The following is a 19,973-nucleotide window of genomic DNA, read 5'->3' on the forward strand; positions in this document are numbered from 1 at the left end:
ACCTCTCAACCTAGGTACACATAGCTGTTGCATTCGGAGATGGTCATTCCATTGAGAGTGAATGGGGCGTCAGGAACGAGGCTGTTTCTCATAAACATTGTCTTCGTAAGATACAGCTATAGTCCTACCTTTCCACACACACGGTCAAAGTCGGCCAGCATTCGTGACCCTTGGCTGTTTGGTGTTATTAAAACAATGTCATCAGCAAAGCGGAGGTGGTGTAGTTGCTGACCATCTATCTTCACTCCCATTCCTTCCCATTCCAGTCGCCGCATGATGTTCTCAAGGGTGGCACTAAAGATTTTCGGTGAAATGGTATCACCCTGCCGCACCCCTCTCTTGACGTCAAAGATCACTTCTTTGTAGAATGGTGAGATCCTGGTAGTGAATCCGAAATACAGCTCACAGAGTATCCTGATGTATTGGGCTTAAATGCCCTGATTGGCTAGGGCTTCAATGACCGCTTCCGTCTCAACAGTACCAAAGGCCTTCTTTATTTTTTTATTATTTTTTCCCTTTAATATATTTATTTATTTATTTATTTTACAGTTGTAGATTTACAATTTTTTGTGCTTGGGTTTCGATTATACAATGAGCAGATAACCATCCTTCCACCAGTGCCCATTTTCCACCATCATGGATAATATCCCCCCACCCCCGTCCGTCCATCCTCCCTGTCTCTGTGGCAGGGCAATCCCCTGTTTTCTCTCTCTCCTTTTGGGTGTTGTGGTCTGTAAAGAGGCATTGAGTGGCAAACATGTCCAGTCCATAGTCTACTTTCGACATGCATCTCTCCTCCTGGGAGAATCCTCCAAACATCCTTTATTTGGTGCTCCCTTCTCTATCTGAACTGCCCTTTCCTCTAGGATACCCGGCTGGCCTCTAAGTTATGGAATAATCCTCCTGGTGCTGAACTCAGCTATTCTTGGGTATTAATCTCATACTTTGTTACTTTATATCCCCCAGATGAATGCAATCTTTCTATGTCTATCCCTCTCTTTCTGACTCATTTCGCTTAGCATGATACTTTCCGTATTGTACCACTTGTATGTAAATTTCGTGACTTCATCTTTTCTAACAGCTACATAGTACTCCATTGTGTAGATGTACCAAAGTTTCTCTAACCAGTCATCTGTTCTTGGGCATTCAGGTTTCTTCCAGTTTCTGGCTATTGTAAAGAGTGCTGCAATGAACAAACAAGTGCAGATGTCACTTCGACTATACATTTTTGCGTCTCTGGGATATATTCCCAGGAGTGGTATTGCTGGGTCAAATGGGAGCTCAATTTCTAATTTTTTTGAGAATCGTCCATACGTTTTCCAGAAGAGCTGAACCAGTGGACATTTCCACCAACAGTGAAAGAGTGTCCCTTTCTCGCCACATCCATGCCAGCATTGGTTGCTTTTGTTCTTTTGAATGTGAGTCAGTCTCTGAGGTTTGAGATGGTATCTCATTTTGGTTTTGATCTGCATCTCCCTGATGATTAATGATGTAGAGTCTTTTCTCATGTGCTTTTTTGCCATTCGGATTTCTTCTTTGAGAAAGTTTCTGTTCATTTCATTGCCCCATTTTTGGATTGGTTGGATGTTTTCTTCTTGTGGAGATTAACCAGTATTTTGTAAAACCTGGATATCAACGCCTTGTCAGATGTGTATTTGGTGAATATCCTTTCCCATTCTGTAGACTGTCTTTGTAATTTGGTCACTGTTTCTTTGTAGGTGCAGAAGCTTCTTAGTTTAAGAGAGTCCCATTTATCTATCTCTGTTTTCACTTGCTCGGCCAGTCGCGTGGCATCTTTGAAGATACCATTAGCTTCAATGTCATGGAGGGTTTTGCCAACTTTACCTTCAATATACCTTATGATTTCTGGTCTGATGTTGAGGTCTTTAATCCATTTTGATCTTACTTTTGTACATGGTGTTAGGCAGAGTTCTGAGCCTATTTTTTTGCATGTAGCCATCCCGTGATGCCAACACAATTTATTAAAGAGGCTTTCCTTACTCCACTTCACATTACTTGCACCTTGATCAAAGATTAGATGATCATATGATTGAGGGGAGATGTCAGTGTATTCAACCCTATTCCATTGGTCTGCAGTTCTGCCTTTGTTCCAGTACCATGCTGTTTTAATTATTACTGCTTTGTAGTACAGTTTGAAGTTCGGGAGGTTGATTCCTCCCATTTTCTTTTTCCCAAGAATTGCTTTAGCTAATCGTGGGGGCTTATTGTTCCATATAAATTTCAGGAGTGTTTTTTCAATTTCTTTGAAGAATGTCATGGGTATCCTTAAAGGGATTGCATTGAATTTATACAATGCTTTCGGTAGTATTGCCATTTTGACAATGTTAAGTCTCCCGACCCATGAGCAGGGGATATCTTTCCATTTCCTCATGTCCTCTTTTATTTCCTGAAGTAGCGTTTTGTAGTTTTCTTTGTACAGGTCCTTTACTTCCTTAGTTAAGCTGATTCCTAGGTACTTGATTTTCTGGGGCACAATTGTGAACAGGATTGTTTTTTTCATGTTGCTTTCTTCTCTCTCACTGTTTGCGTATAGGAAAGCCATGGACTTTTGGGTATTGATTTTATAACCTGCAACTTTACTATACGAGTCTATTGTTTCTAGGAGTTTTTTTGGTGGAGGTTATTGGGTTCTCTATGTAGAGTATCATATCATCTGCGAATAGTGAGAGCTTGATTTCTTCCTTTCCTACCTGAATGCCCTTAATATATTTTTCCTGCCTAATCGCTATCGCAAGTACTTCCAGTATTATATTGAACAGCAGTGGAGAGAGTGGTTATCCCTGTCTCGTCACGGATCTTAGAGGGAAGGCTCTCAGTTTTTCCCCATTGAGGATGATGCTTGCTGTAGGCTTGTGGCAGATGGCTTTAATTATGTTGAGGAAGGTCCCCTCTATACCCATTTTGGCTAGGGTTTTCGTCACAAAGGGGTGCTGGATCTTATCAAATGCTTTCTCTGCATCTATTGATATGATCATATGCTTTTTATCTTTTCTTTTGTTGATATGGTGGATTATGTTGATTGATTTCCGAATGATAAACCATCCGTGCATCCCTGGGATGAATCCTACTTGGTCATGGTGTATGATCTTTTTGATGAGTAGTTGGATTCTATTTGCTAGTAGTTTGTTGAGGATCTTTGCATCTGTGTTCATCAGGGATATCGGCCTGTAATTCTCTTTCTTTGTGGTATCTCTGTGTGCTTTTGGTATCAGTGTGATATGTGCTTTGTAGAAACTGTTCGGAAGTGTTTTTGATATTTCAATTTCGTGGAAAAGCTTAAAGAGCATTGGGAGTAAGTCCTCTTTAAAGTTTTGGAAGAATTCACTAGTGAATCCATCCGGGCCAGGACTTTTGTACTTGGGGAGACTTTTTATTACCATTTCAATTTCCTTGATGGTGATAGGTCTGTTCAGGTATTCCAGGTCTTCTTGGTTCAGCCTTGGGAGTCTGTAGGAGTCTAGGAATTTATCCATTTCCTCAAGGTTTTGATGTGCCGTGGCATAAAGCTTCTCAAAGTACTCCCTGAGGATCCTCTGAATTTCTGTGGTTTCTGTTTTAATGACCCCCTTTTCATTTCTGATTCGGTTTATTAGTGTTTTCTCTCTCCCTTTCTTTGTGAGTTTTGCTAGAGGCTTATCGATCTTGTTAATTTTCTCAAAGAACCAGCTTTAGGTTTCATTGATCTTTCAGATTGTTTTTTAGGTTTCCATCTCGTTAATCTCTGCTCTGAGATTTATTATTTCCTTTCTCCTGTTCGGGTTGTGCTCCTTTTTTTGGTCCTTCTCCAAGCTCTTAAGCTGTGACGTTAGGTTACTTATGTGTGCTCGCTCCTCCTTCCTGAGGAATGCTTGTAGAGCTATAAACTTTCCTCTTAACACAGCCTTTGCTGTGTCCCATAAATTTTGGTAACTCGTGTTCTCATTTTCATTCGTTTCTAGGAATCTTTTGATTTCCTCTTTGATTTCCTGTCTAAGCTACTCGTTGTTCAGTAGAGCACTGTTCAATTTCCAGGTGTTTGATTTAGTTTTCTGTTTTTGTGTGTGATTTACTTCTAATTTCAGCGCATTATGGTCTGAGAAGATTGTTGATACAATCTCTACCTTCTTAATTTTATGGAGGCATGTTTTGTGGCTCAGCATGTGGTCTATCTTGGAGAATGTTCCATGTATGCTTGAGAAGAATATCTATTCAGCTTTTTGTGGATGAAGTGTCCTGTATATATCTACTAAGTCCCTTTCTTCCATTGTTTCACTCAAATGAAGTATGTCCTTGCTAAGCTTGAGTCTGGTTGATCTATCAAGAGGTGACAAAGCAGTGTTGAAGTCTCCCACTAGTATTGTGTTGCTATTGATGTCTTTTTCCAAATCTATGAGTAGTTGTTTTAAGTACTTTGCTGGTCTCTCATTAGGTGCATATACATTTATTATTGTAAGTTCTTCCTGTTGTACAGATCCTTTGATCAATAAGAAATGGCCTTCACTGTCTCTTATGACCTTCCTCACTCTGAAATCGATGTGGTCTGATATAAGGATGGCTACCCCAGCTTTTTTATGGGAGCTGTTTGCCTGCAGGATTGTTTTCAAGCCTTTGACTCTGAGTCTGTGTTTGCTTTGACTATTGAGATGCGTTTCTTGCAGGCAGCAGAATGTTGGGTTCAATTTTCTAATCAATCCTGCCACCCTATGTCTTTTAATTGGTGCGTTTAGCCCATTGACATTGAGAGAGATTATTATTATGGGATTTTGTCCCATTTTTCTGTTAAAATTTGGTGTATTTGAGGGGCCTTTCTTGCCTTAAATTAGCCCATTTAGTTGTTCTTATAACCATGGTTTTGAGTCTATGAAGTTCCTGAGCTGTTGTTTGTCTGTGAAACTGTGTGTTTTTCCTTCTATTATGAATGAGAATCTTGCTGGGAAAAGTATTTTGGGGGAGGCATTTATTTCATTGAGTTTTTTCACTATGTCCCACCACTGTTTTCGGGCCATGAGGGTTTCATCAGAAAAATCAGCTGTGAATTTTAAGGATGCTCCTTTGTAAGAGATTTCTTTCTTCGATCTTGCTGCTTTCAGAATTTTGTCTCTGTCTAAGGTTTTGGTCATTTTGATCAGAATGTGTCTTGGTGTATTTTTATTCGGTTTTCTTCTAGCTGGTACCCTTCGGGCCTCCTGAAAGTGGTCACAAGTTTTCTTCAGCTCTGCCAACGTTGTAGCAATGATGTCTTTGACAGTTTCTTCTTCATCAAGGTTTTCTTCCTGTACCTCTGGGACTCCAATAATTCTTATGTTACCCCTCTTGGCTTCATCCCGATCTACTCTTGCCATCTGTTACCGAATTGTGAGTCTCTTTTCCATTTTCTGCTCTTTTCTGGAGAGTCTCTGAACTTCATCTTCGAGCTCACTGATTCTGTTCTCAGCAGCTGTTACTCTGCTGCTGAGGCCTTCCACTGAGCTTTTCAAATCGCCTACGAGATTTTTCAGGTCTGACATTTCTCATTGCATTTTCCTCATTTCTGCCTTCAGATCCTCTTGTCTTCTATTGGCATTGCTTTCTATTGTTTCTTTTAATTCCCTAAGCATCCTAAGTAGCTCCCTTCTGAATTCCTTGTCAGAGAGGTTGTCAAACACTACAGTACTGTTGGTGTCATCTGGGCTAGACTCTTCAATATGAAAGTTTGGTGGGCTTTTGCGTTGCTTTACCATTGTGAGAGGTGTGGTTTAGTCCTTCACGTTCACTGTTACAATTCTGCTTGATATGCAGTGTGAGTTAAGATAGGCTTATGAGTTATTGGCTACTGTATTTCTAGTGGCTGAGCTAAAATTGAGAAGTTTCCACCTAAGAAGGTACCTTATGGCTCCTATGGTATACGTAGTGGGAAAGTATTTCGCGGCTGCGTCAGTGGCCGCAGCTCCGGAAAGAGTCCCTGGCACTGGGCGAGGAGTTGGGAATGTCTCCTGTTTGGAATTGGAGCCGTTCAGCTTTGTTGCCCAGAGCTGGTCCTCTGTGCCCGTCCCACGCAGCTCAGGGGTTGAAAACTGGCTTTCTAGGGGCTGGATCTAGCTGTGCATGATCAGAGAGGGTCCCTGGCCCTTGGGGTTTGGCTGTAACTGTTTGGAATTGGAGCCTTTCAGCTTTGTTGCCCAGAGCTGGGCCTTTGTGCCCGTCCCATGCAGCTCAGGGGTTGAAAACCGGCTTTCTAGGGGCTGGATCTAGCTGCGCATGCCCAGAGAGGGTCCCAGGCCCTTGGGCGTGGTCTGTACCTGTTTGGAATTGGAGCCGTTCAGCTTTGTTGCCCAGATCTGTGCCTCTGTGCCCGTCCCACGCAGCTCAGGGGTTGAAAACCGGTTTTCTAGGGGCTGGATCTAGCTGCGCATGCCCAGAGAGGGACCCAGGCCCTTGGAGGCAGGCTGTACCTCCAAAGGCCTTCTTTAAGTCAATGAATGTTAAACAGAGCGGCGTCTTGAACTCCCGAGAAACCTCAATGAGTTTGGTTATCGTGTGGATATGGTCAATGGTGCTGAATCCTTTGCGGAACCTGGCTTGCTCGCATGGTTATCCTTCATCTAGTGTCCTGCCAATCCTATTTAGGATGACTCGAGTGAACAACTTGTAGATGACAGAGAATAGGCAGATCCGGTTATAGTTGCCAATGTCATGGATGTCTCCCTTCTTGAACAGTAGTACGGTCCTGCTGGTTTTCCATTGGGATGGAACCTTGCATTCAGGCAGGTAGCGAGTGAAGAGCCGAGCCAGTGTATTGATGAGTACTGAGTGCAGGTTATTCAGGTGCTCAGGTCTAACCTTGTCTGTGCCGGGTGCTGTTTGTTCCTTTACCAACGAAATGGCGTGTCGGATTTCGGAAGGGAGAACTTTAGGAACGACTTGTCCATCCTGTGGAATTTGGTATGTCGGCAAGTAGACATGGCTGTCGAAGAGATTTGAGTAGAAGTCATGCATTATCTTCTCCATTGCAGTTTTGGAGGATGTGATGGAGACATCAGGACGTCGGAGGGCAGTCATCTTGGTCTTGTAGTTGGCGAAGGACAGGCGAGCATTACGAATACTTTTCCCGGCTTCTGCCGCATCTACCAGTACTTCTGCTCTTCTCTCTTTGAGGTCTTCCTTGATCGCATCTCTGCACTGCTTTGCGAGCTTGGACGTTAGCTTGCGGTTGCCTGAGGCATGCGCCAAACCACGCTGGCAAACTAGCTCAAGAATTTTTGAAGATAGGCGATTTTTTGTGGCTAACTCTCTTTTGGCATTCCTCTCACATTCGTGGAGGTGCTGAACCAGTCGATCGTATTCCTCGTCAATGTTGTCAACAATGACATCTTCCCATGTTGCCACAATAGTACCAAAGAGTTCCCAGTTGGTGGTCATTCTGGCAGTTCTCTTTTTGAACTTTGCAACCCTTTCTCCCCGCTCTGTGAAATAGAATTTTGCACGAAGGAGACGGTGGTCCGATCCCGTTCGAAATATTGGGACAACAGTGACATCTGTCAGGCAAAACCGTTGATTGAATATGATGTGGTATATTTCGCTGTGGAATCTTCCACCGGGAGACTCCCATGTCCATCGTTTAGATTCTGACTTCTGGAACTGTGTTACCATGAATGGTTTTGGTCGACATGATAAACTCAGATAGTCTCTCACCCTGTTCGTTCCATTCTAGGCCATGGTCCCAATGTGAAGTTCTTCAGCTGATCTTCTCGGTCCTATCTTGGCATTAAAATCACCCACAATGATCTTGTAGAAGGTGTGGTCTTCTTTATAGAACTTCTCTAGCTCCATGTAGAACTTCTCGATTTCTTTTTCATCATAATGAGATGTTGGTGCCTAGACAACGAAGATAGAAACTGCAGGCAGTGAGCCACATCTATTCAAATGTAAACTTCCTATTCGGGTTGTTATTCATTCAAATGAATCAATGCTCTTGGTCAAGTTTGTGTTGACAAGGACACTGACGCCTCCAACACCTCTTTTATCGCAAGTTCCCAGGAACAATTCTTCTCCAGTGTCAAAAACGGCATGGTGAGATTCTTGCCTTCTTGTCTCGGTCAGACCAATGATGTCGTACTTGATCATTCTCGCTTGTACCATCAGGTCCTCGATGGATGCATCTGATGCTAGCGTACATGCATTGAAAGTACAGACGATCATTTTTGTCTTCCTTCGTTGTGACAGACTAGGTCGGCCTTGAGATTTTGTCGGCCTCTCCTTTCTCATCCTTCTCAGTGCTACCATGTCGGTGAAGCCTTCAGGATTAGGTGAATGTACATGATACAGGGGTAGTGTACATGATAGTCATATGAATACACCTGTGTGAATATATCGCTGGTATCTAGAGAATAGATATATAGAAATTAGATCACATAGCTGAGTGTGATCTCAACTTTTCTACACACTCCCATGCCCCACACACCCAAAGACTTGTACTAATCCTTATAGATCCATGACTTTTCCTCCTCCCCTCTCCCAGAGTCTTTTAAAATTTCTTTTCAAGTACTAATGTAATGCGCTTTAGAAAATATTGAGTTAAACTTTATTGTTGTCGTTTAGCTTTTAGATAGAGAACCAAGAAAATCTTACTAAAAGAGTATTTTTGTATTCTTTGAAAATGATAATAAGAACATTATCCTTGAGTCCCTCAATAGACATTATATAAAGAATTTTGTGAGGAATTCCCTGTACAAATCAATACTCGAAGAAATAAATGACTTCTCTGAATGAGGATGAACTGGGACATTTCAAAGTATCAATCAGTGAATCAAAGATGAATCATAGCATCCTATAGATAAAAATGATCTTGATGTAATCTAGTCAACACCACTACATTTTTTTCTTATATCAGCTGATAGCACTTTTAATTTTTTAGTTTTTATTTATTTATTTTTATTAATGAAACACCATGAGGTGTAATTGTAGACTTACATACCTTTGTACTTGGTTTTCAGTTATACAAGAATCAAATACCCATCTCTCCACCAGTGAACATTCTCCACCACCAAGGAACCCAATGACCCTCCCACCCCCCATCTCCCCCACTTTGCCCCAACTCAGGGCATTCCCTTTTGCTTTTTCTTTGTTTTAGGGTGTTGTGGTTTGCAATGGAGGTCAATACCATTACATTTTCAGAGAAGAACATAGGCCCCTATATGTTCAAGACACTACTACTGCCCTGCGGTTCTTTCCAGAATGTACCCTGCTCCAAGGCAGCCATTTGGAAATATGCTGGGAAGGACAACTGGATGTTCCTTTCCTCACACTGACCTGGAAGACTCTGGCTGATTCTCATCCACATCAACTATTTCAATTGTTGCCTGATATCACCTCCTGTCCTTTATTTTTTTAAAAAAAATATTTGATTTCTTTCTGGATTATAAAGAAAAAAAAACTAAATGCACTAATAAAACAAAAGCAAAATCAAACCTTTACACTCTGACATCAAAATCGTCCTAATAGGAGGGGAAGTAAATGACTGAAATGCGTAGGGGAGGGTTGTTAGTTGGTTGTGGACAGTAGCTGGATATTTGACAGTGCATAGAGTATGAATACACAGATCCAGAGATGAAGCGAATACAGTTTGTAAACTAGTCATCACAATTATATGTCCACATGAAATTTATCTACATATGCTTTGTGCCTTCCTTGCATGTATGTGTTATGCATTCCTTTATCATGGCCTCAGAAATGTATTTGAGGGCACTCGGAAAATTAGTTGAGCCCCAAGTATGGGGAGAGAAGTAGTAAATAATTGGAGGAGAAAGAAATATGAGTTGGAGCTTAAGAGCCATGTAAGAGGAATATATAGATATGTATGTGTGTGTAAATGCACATATATATGTATAAATATATATATATATATATATATATATATATATATATATATATATGGGCTGGAGCCATAGCACAGTGGGTAAGACGTTTGCCTTGCACGCAACCAACCTGGGTTCGATTGCTCTCCTCCTCTCAGAGAGCCCAGCAAGCTACTGAGAGTAACCCTCCCTCATGGCAAAGCCTGGCAAGCTACCTGTGATGTATTCAACATGCCACGAACAGTAACAACAAGTCTCACCATAGGGACGTTTCTGGTGACCGCTCGAACAAATCAGTGAACAATGAGAGGACAGTGCTACAGTGCTATGGTTAATTCAAACGTTGTTTATGCAAAATATGAAAGAATCAAATAAATATTCTATAAAGCTGATTATACCTATTAAATTAATATAACTTTAAATAGTGTTTAGAAATAAAGTTGAAGAATTTTAAGGCTATAGAAAGATATTGACAATATATCAAAAAACATGGATTTTTGAGGAGCAAGAACGCGTAACTGTTGTTCTTACTTAAGGTTTTTTTTTTGGCTTTTATAGAATATGTTTTCCCTGAGTTTTTTTTTAATCGCTTCCGTTTTTTAGAAAGTATCATAATAAATTATATTTTTTAAAAAAGTAAATAAAGTTGTGTTTGTGAGTGGATTATGTATGTTTGGAACCTGGGAAGTATTTTCCTATGTAAGTTCCATTAAACATGATATTTATAACAGAAATACCATCCGCAGTACTATTCACAATAGCCAGAAGAAACTATGGTATACCTACACAATTGAATACTATGCAGTTGGCAGGAAACTGACATCATGAAATTTGCTTATAAATGGATGTACAGGGAAGAATATTATGCTCAATGAAATCAGTCAGAAGGAAAGGGGTATACTGATTGGACTACCCCATTTTTTGGATATAAAAAACCAGAATATGAGACTAATACCCAAGGATAGCAGAAACACAGGCCAGGAGAATTGGTCAATGGTTGGACGCTTGCCACAAGTGCTGAAGGCAAGCATTTGGAATAAAGAAGGGGCCGCTATGACAATGATAGTTGGAAGTGATTACTCTGGGTGAGAACCGAGTCCTGAAAGTAGGTAAAGGAATAAACGTGAGAACCTCTCACTCTCTGAATTACAATCCATAATGCCCAAAGGATGAGAGAGAGAGAGAGAGAGAGAGAGAGAGAGTTGTCTGCCATAGTGTAGAGACAGCAGGCTGTCAGGTGGGGTTTGGGGTTGGGAGAGGGAGTGGTGGGAGAGAAACTGGGGACATTAGCAATGGAACTGTATACTAGTGGAGGTTAGGTGTTAAAATATTCTATGATTGAAACTGAATCATGAAAAGGTTTGTAATATGTGTCTCCTGCAGATTCAATACAAAAATATGATATTTAGTTTCTACCACCATGACTAACCTATGAATTTGCTGAAATTTATTTTTATCACCTTGGCTGGGTTCATTACATGGATGTCTGTGTGGTAAAACTTTTTCCATTTTATGCGGACTGAAGAGACAAAAATAATAAGGTTGGGACTTCTGGTGGAAGGAGAGAAGAGCACAAAACACCCTGTCGACCACACCTCAGCAGGGTCACCTAACTTGCGTAATGACAGACCTCCTTTACTGATTTCTTCTTTTGTAATGTGGAAAAATGAAAAGACTTTGTAGGCTGACAGGGGGCTGTCCCCTCCAGTAAACACTATATTCTTTTCGATCAGAATTGTTTAAAGATTATTTGAAAAATTTGGAGCTTAATGATTTGTTCTCATATATTTCCCCTACATAGTGTCAGTGGGCATTGATCCAGGAAGGCCAGCATGAAAAAGTTGAGGTGTATGTCTTAACCACCAATGCCAACACTACTGTAAGTATGGAATCCAAAGTACAATAGTAAAACTTCAAAATGTGTTTGTCAAGGAAATCGGTGGGAATGCAGGGAGAAATGGGTAATCTGTTGGTGGAAGGATGCAGACACTTGTGGTGTGATTAGAATTGGAATATTGTATGACAAATCTCCATTATAAATGTCTTTGAAAATCAAAATTGCCTAAATTTAAAAAAAAGAGAAGTCAACTTACGTCTATATTTCAAGAAAGCTTGTCTTAGCAAATTTTGGCAGGGAGACCATAGTTGGTAGAGAGAGGGAGAAAGAAAGGGAGATTTGACAGTTGGGAAGAGAAGCCTGAATATCATGGAAGAGATGAAAGCTGATCTTAGAAGATTTGGAGCCATCAGAGTTTAGTGAGTTAAATGGTGAGAACATTTCAGTTTAGATACTTAAATAGTGAGATTGGTTTCAGTCATCAGCACTGTATATATAGAAAGAGTTCGAAGACCTCACAGATATTTAGGCTATAATAACTAACAAGGGAAGCGTTTTTTTCCTGAAGCACTATGTATGGATAATATATTGCCAGGAAAATGATAAAAAGTTGGTTCTCTTTTACACATATTAATACATTAGAGATGAAAACTTTTATACAAAGGAATCTATCATGTTGTCCTGTTGCTCCGTTTTCTCGTCATCATTACATTCTCCACCATGACCCTACCTAATCAGGGCTCACCACATTTCTCAGCAGTATCATCACATAGCCTCAGAGCATGTGTTAACTGCCGGTAGCTCACAGCTCTCATGTTTGCCCCCCATCCAAGCCAGAGCCATCCTTCTGAAACCATGGATATTTGCTGAAGGCCCGTTCTTCCTTGAAGTGGCAGTCATGGTTTACCTCTTCTTAATCATTGTGTTTACAAATTTAGATGAATGTCACTATACTAGTGACAGGGATTTTCCAAACTATGGTAAGCATAAACATTTCCCTTACCCCCACGAATTTTGGGCTAGTTATTTTCTATCCACTGCTAATAATTTGTGATAATGAGGAAACAGAACTGAAGTAAAAACAGGGACATTTGTCAATTTGGTGCCATGACTAATCAGTCTTAGTATAAGTATATATTTCTAGAAAAAAAAAGCAGAAGAAAAGGAGTTGGTTTCTAGCAAAGAATGCCAAACCTCTGCCAAGAAATCCTTTGAAAATAAAATTTCTGACTATGTACTGAACATGATTGACACTCAATGCCTCTTTTGCAGACCACAACACCCGAAAGGAGAGAGAGAACAAAAGGGAATGCCCTGCCACAGAGGCAGGGTGGGATGGGGGGTATTGGTGTGGGAAGGATACTGGAATCCATGGTGGTGAAAAATGGGCACTGGCGGAGGAATGGGTATTTGATCATTGTATAATCGAAACCCAAGCACTAAAATTTGTAAATGTACAACTGTACATCATGGTGTTTCACTAATAAAAATTTAAAAAAAAATAAAGTAAAATTTTTTTTTGTCTGCGAGAGATCAAGCAGATGGGAACCTGACTGAAGGCAAAAGATTAAATTGGTTGACTTTTATTTTTCCTTGAGTATATTAATTTGATTTTGGAGTCAATTTATATGAGAGTTCATCAAGATACAGAAATCTTTAGCGCTTCTCTTGTTTAAAATTATAGTGATACACCATATCTCTATCTCACATTATTTTTATTTCTGATAGTTTGACACAAAACATACGTCAAAATCATAGATAAATGTAAATTATTTAAATACTTTTTTGATTATGTAAAATTATCTTATAGAATTACATTATAGAATTTCATAAATTTTAGGATTATGCAGAATCAACGTGCATGTATCATATTACACTCACTACTGAAAGGCCTACTCTGTCATTCACCATTGTCCAGTTTTTTCACTTTGATTATACTTTTCGACCTGGTAACTAAATAGTCTCATCGTTCTAAAGTTTGTTTTTATTGCTTTGAAAAGATCAAAATTATGCAATTTTCAACATTGGATGAAACTAGAGGATATCATGCATGTAAAGTTAGCCTTAAGGAAATGAACAGATACAGAGAGATTTTTCTCATATGTGGGATGTAAAGACACACAGCAAGGTAGAAACAAAGGTTCAAAAGCAATGTAAGGGGAGAACTGATCCACGCAATTGAGTCAGGGGATTGAGAGTGAGGGATTATGGGGGATTGTGGGAGAGGGAGAGTTTATTCTTTGAGAGAATGAGGAGTGTCATGTTGGAATTTGTGTATGAGAAACCATTGTTAATTGAATTATAAATCATAGAATATAAATAATGTTTTAGACGTTTGTCTTTCCCATTTTATTCTTTTAATTTGTTTTCTCCATATGCCACATATGCATGAACTTGTAGGATGCGTATCTTTCTCTGCCTGGTTTATGTCACTAAACATAATTTCCTCATGTTATCCATTTTATATACAAATAATAAGACGATTTCACTTCATACAACTGAGTAGTATTCCATTGCTTTACTACCTTTCATTTTCAAAATTTGTGGTTTACAAGATGCAAATATTGGTTTTAACAATGCTCTGGTGTTTTAAAATTTTTAGTTTAGTGAAGCTAAATAAATTTTACTGAAAAACACTCAGAAACTTGTGAAACAGGTGTAGGGTGGAATGGAATATTTGTTCAAACGAGAACAGTCATTTAACAAAGCAAGCAAAGAGAGTCATAGAGAAAGGAAGCACGGTATTTCTTCTTATGAGAACAAAAGCTTGAGGACCAAGCCCACTCTGGTAGTTTAGGAATAAGAACTTGGAGTGGTATGAACTTAACTTGTGCACTTTAGGGGAGAACCTGAGTGAAACTATTAGAAGTACTTTCAAGAGCATGTAAACTGGAGTCTGCACTTGGAGTGAGGTGGGTAGAGAGTTCTTTCGGGAGATCCGAACTATGGAGAACAGTAATATTATAACATTAATGATCGTATCTTACCGTGGGATTCCAAAAAAATCTGTAACAGTGGCATCAGAAATGATAACACTCTTAGGTATTTGGATTTCCTGTGGAATCAACGTAAAAGCTGAGTTTATGCTCTGGATGCCTCCACCTGAAACAAGGTCAACAAATCATGAATGAAAAATTACAAGTTACATGGATCAAGGATTCTGATCCCAGTGGAAGGCTAGCTTTCGGGTGGACAATTTCTACTGATGGCCTGATGTAGATTCTGATCCTGGGATACGTAACAGAAAGGAGGTAGTGACAGGTATCCTCAGAATTGAAGCCTCTGAGACAGAATTCATTCATGCCAACTTATGGGTTATCAATGTTTGCTCATGGCTGCTACCATTATAACATGCCATTCAATGGTTCTGTGGTTTCAATTTACTGTGTCAATGTAAAGATGAAGTTTCTAAATGGAAGGTAAAAATCTGAGGTCCTCAAGATGATGAATTATGGGGAGGGGGGAGCTGGAGCGATAGTACAGCAGGTAGGGCATTTGCCTTGCACACGGCATACCCAGGTTAGATTCCCAGCATCCTGTATGGTCCGCCCAAGCACCGTGAGGAGTAATTCCTGAGTGCAGAGCCAGGAGTAACCACTGTGCATCGCCACGTGTGACCCAAAAACGCAAGAAAATGATGATCTGGGATTGATCCTTAGCATTGCAAACAGCATTATTTTTTAATTTTTAATTTTTTTCTTTCTTTCTTTCTTGCTTGCTTGCTTTTTTGTTTCTCTTAGCTTTAATGTCATGAAGGGATCTTCCCACATTTTTCTCCATATATCGTAAGAATTCAGGTATGATAGTGAAGTCTTTAATACATTTGATCTGACTTTATGCCTGGCACTATAAAGAGGTCTGAGTTCATTTTTTTTGCATGTTGCTGTCCAGTTTTCCCAGCACCAGTTGCTGAAGAGACTTCCTAACTCAACTTCATATTTCTTGAGCATTTATGAAAGATTAGGTAATAATAATCTGAGGGCCAGCGTCAGGATATTTGACTATATTCCATTGATCTGAGGTCTGTCTTTATCTGAATATCATGGTATTTGGATGACTACAACTTTGTAGTAGGGATTGAAGTTGGGGAAGGTGTTCCCTTCTTCTTTTTACCAAAGATTGCTTTAGCTCTTCATGGGAGTTTATGGTTGTGTATGAGTTTCAAGAGTGTTTAATCTATTTATTTGAAAAATGTTATGGGTATCCTTATAGAAAGTGCATTAAATCTTTATAGAGCTTTGGGTGTATTGCTATTTTGACAGTTTTAAACCTCTCAATCCATGACCATGGGATGTGATTCCATTTCCTCATCTACTCTCTGATTTCCTGAAGTAGTGTTTTGTAGGGTTTTTTTTTTTGGTATAGTTCCTTAACCTTTTTAGTTGATTCCAATATACTCGATTTTCTGAGGTATTATTGTGAATGGGATTGTTTTTCTCTCTCTTTTTTTCTCTTTCATTATTAATATATGGGAAAGCCATGGCGTACCAGATATTGACTTTGTAATATGCTACTTTACTAAACAAATCTATTGTTCCCAGGAGCTTTTTTGGAGATTCTTTGGGATTTTCTAAGTATAGTATCATGTTATCTCCAAATAGTAAAAGCTTGATTTCTTCCTTTTTGATATGGATGCCCTTGATATCTTTTTTTTTACCAAAATCATATGGCAAGTACTTCAAGTACTATGAAGAATAGAAGTGTGGAGAGTGGGTAACTTGTTTTGTGCCTGATTGTATTCTGGAATTCTATTTCATTGATTTCTGCTCCAAGCCTTTGGTTTTTCCCCGTTGAGAATAATACTTGCTGTGGGTTTGTGGTAATTTGCTTTGACTATATTGAGGAAAGTACTTTCAACTCCCATTTTGTTGAGAGTTTTTCATCATGAATGGGTGCTGGATCTCATCAAATGCTTTATCTACATCTATTGATATGATCATATGACTTTTATCTTTATCTTATTGAGATTGTATATTCTGTTGATTGACTAGAGAATGTTAAGCCATCCTTGCATCCCCAAGCTAAACCTATTTGGTCATAGTGTGTGATCTTTTGTTTAGTTTTTTCTAGATTCTCTTTGCTGGTATTTTATTGAAAATTTTTGTATCTATATTCACAAAGGAAATAGGTCTGCAATTTTCTTTTTTTGTGATGTCTCTGTCGATTTCAGTATTAGGGTGATCTTTGCCTCATAGAAACTATTTGGGAGTATTTCTGTTTCTTCAATTTCCTGGAAAATCAAAAAAATGTTGGAAGCAGTTCCTCTTTAAAGGATTGAAATATTTCACTATTGAATCCATCTGGGCCCTGGATTCTGTTTGGGGTATAATTTTGACCATCATTTCAATTTCCTTGGTAGTTATAGGTTCAAGTATTCCAAATCTTCTTGGTTCAGTCTTGGGAGGTAATTGGAATCCAATAATTTATCAATTTTTTCAAGATTCTCTCATTTCCTGCTGCAAAGATTCTCAAAATAATCTCTGATGATCCTATGGATTTCTGTACTTTCTATTAGGATACCCCCCTTTGCATTTCTGATTCGATTTATTAGAATTCTTTCTCTTTGTTTCTTTGAGAGGCTTCTCATGGTTTATTGATCTTATTTATTTTCTCAAAGAACCAGTTTTTGTTCATTTTGGTCTTCTGGATTGTATTTTGGGATTCTAGCTCATTGACGGCTGGTACAAGTTTTATTATTTCCTTCCTCCAGCCTAGTTTGGACTACTTTTGTTGGTTATTTCCAAAATCTTGAGCTCTAATTTATTCATGTAGGCCCTTTCTTTCTTCTGATGAATTCTGGCAGAGCTATAATCTTTCCTCTTAACACTGCTTTTGCTGTGTCCCACAAGTTCTGATAGCTAGTGTCCTCATTCACATTTGTTTCTGGAACCTTTTTATTTCCGCTTTGATTTCTTCTCTAAGCCAACAGTTGTTCATTACTTCCCTTAAATAAAATATTTCCTTGAAGAGCTTCAGTTTGTTTGATCTATCGAGAAGTGACAAAGAAGTGTTGAAATCTCCTACTAGAATTGTGTTGCTATCAATGTTTTTCTATAAGTCTATTAGAAGTTGTTTTAAAGTATTTTGCTGGTCTGTCATTAGGATCATATACATTGAGGAGGGTGAGTTCTTTCTGATGTACATATCCCATGATCATTAAGACATGACCTTCACTGTCTCTGATAACCTTTAGCCTGAAGTCCATGTGGTCTGATACTAGTATGGCCACTCCAGCTTTGTGGAGGTGATATTTTCTTGAAAACTTGTTTCCCAGCCTTTTACTTTTAGCCCATGGGTGCTTTGATTGTTCAGACATGTTTCTTGCAGGCAGCAGAATTTTGGGTTCAGTTTTCTAATTCATCTTCCTATTCTGTGCCTCTGAATTGGCACATTTAGTCCATTGACATTGAGAGAGATTGTTGTTTTGGGGATTTGTGCTCTCTTTATGTATAATTTTTATACTTGTGGGGATTGTCTTAGCTTAAAGTATACCTGTTAATTCTTCTTGCAACAAAATTATGGAATGCTTTACAAGTTTGCATGTTATCTCTGTGCAAGGACAATGCTCATCATTGTATCATTTCAATTTTAGTATACGTGTTATCAAACTTAGTAGGAGTTAATTTTTCCATATTTTCCCATATTTTTCTCTTCTTATTACTTTGAGTGTTGTCCTTCCTCACTCCTATGGCAGACAATGATTCCTAATCAAGGAATGTATTTCAAACCAGCATGAATAAATAGATTTAGAACTTTAATGTCCCAGAAATAAAAATATGGTTTTTATATATTATCATTTACCATACCCCAGGCATCAGTTTTACAAAATAATTCTTTTGGAAGATGGTATATGAGTTTTTTTAATGTTGTTCCCTGAATCCTTCATTAAGAACATTAAAATAGAGCCTTTTGCTGTTCTCACCTCAGTCCCATGTACATCTCCAGGAAAAGGTGGATGGTGTTTTCTGCACTTTGACCACCTTGAATGTATGTAGGATTTTTCTCCTGAAGGATGAGGTGAGGATCATATTGATGATTTCATTCCACCTTATTACAAGTTCAACTTGAACGGAAGGTGAGACTCATCAGGCTCCTATAAAGGACAGAACAAAGGGTCTCAGTGAAGTTTAATGGCCAACTCACATTAACAACATAGATGACTCAAAGTAACCTGTGTGCATCTTTGTGTGTAGTGAGTTTCATATCTACTGATAGTGATTCTCAGTCATGAAACATGGGCAAAACAGACCTGTAATTAAAAATCTAGTTCTCTGAGCAGAGTGGGTTCTCTGAGGTGATTGAACAAGTGTGTAGTAATTTATTACTAAGCACATAAGTATTTTGAATGATGTGTACTTTTCGATCTAAAATTAATTCCAAATATGTCTAAAACGACAGTCTCCTGACCTCGCACCTGGCTTTCCTCACTGAGGCCTCTTGGAGGTGCCGGGGTGAGTTTCCCTCACCGCCCTGATTAGAGCCCCGGCAGCTGAAGACCTCTGCAACCAGCCATAGGTACGCTTAAGTCCACCCTTCCCAAGCTTGAAGGAACCTCATGCATGAAGGAACTGGAAGAGGAACCCAGATGTGTGGGACCGGGGGATGAGATCTCCATGGCTGCTCAGATCAAGACTGTACCCCCTCCTTCCAGATCCCCCATCTTCTAATAATTAAGTGCTACAACCACGAACTGCCCCTGGATCCATGTAATGCCATCAATGGCCAACATCCAGAAACTGGATCTTATTTAGAAGACAGCAACTCTGATTGTCCAGTTCTCACTCTCAGAGAACCTGGTAGGCTTCTGCGAGTATCTTGCCTGCATGGCGGAGTCTTTGTTTCTAGTCACTGTTTCTTTTGAGGTATATAAGCTGCTTAATTTAAGATTGTCCCCTTTGTTTATCTCTGTTTCAAGTTGCTTGGCAAGTGGAGTGTTATATTTGAAGATACCTTTAGCTTCAATGTCGTGGAGGGATTTGCCGACCTTGTCGTCAATGAACCTGAGGGATTCTGGTCTGATGTTGAGGTCTTTGACCCATTTTTATCTGACTTTTGTGCATGGTGTTAGGTAGAGGTCTGAGCCATTTTTTTTTTTTTGCATGTAGCTGTCCAGTTTTTTTCTGCACCGTTTGTTAAGGAGGACTCTCTTGATCCACTTCACATTTCTTGCTCCCTTATCAAAGATTAGATGATTATATATTTGAGGGTGTGTGTCAGTATATTCAATCCTTTTCCATTGGTCTGCAGCTCTGCCTTTGTTCCAGTACCATGCTGTTCTCATTATTATCGTTTGTAGTAGAGTT

At 39.3% G+C, this 19,973-nt stretch overlaps 1 pseudogene; it reads right to left on the reverse strand.

The window, feature by feature from the left end:
* Positions 1 to 18,182: 18,182 nt before the first annotated feature.
* LOC130025903 (uncharacterized) lies at positions 18,183 to 18,279 on the reverse strand (annotated as a pseudogene).
* Between the last annotated feature and the right edge of the window lie 1,694 nt (positions 18,280 to 19,973).

The sequence above is a fragment of the Sorex fumeus genome, unplaced genomic scaffold (assembly GCF_029834395.1).
Source record: "Sorex fumeus unplaced genomic scaffold, SorFum_2.1 ptg000032l, whole genome shotgun sequence".
NCBI classification, from domain to species: domain Eukaryota; kingdom Metazoa; phylum Chordata; class Mammalia; order Eulipotyphla; family Soricidae; genus Sorex; species Sorex fumeus.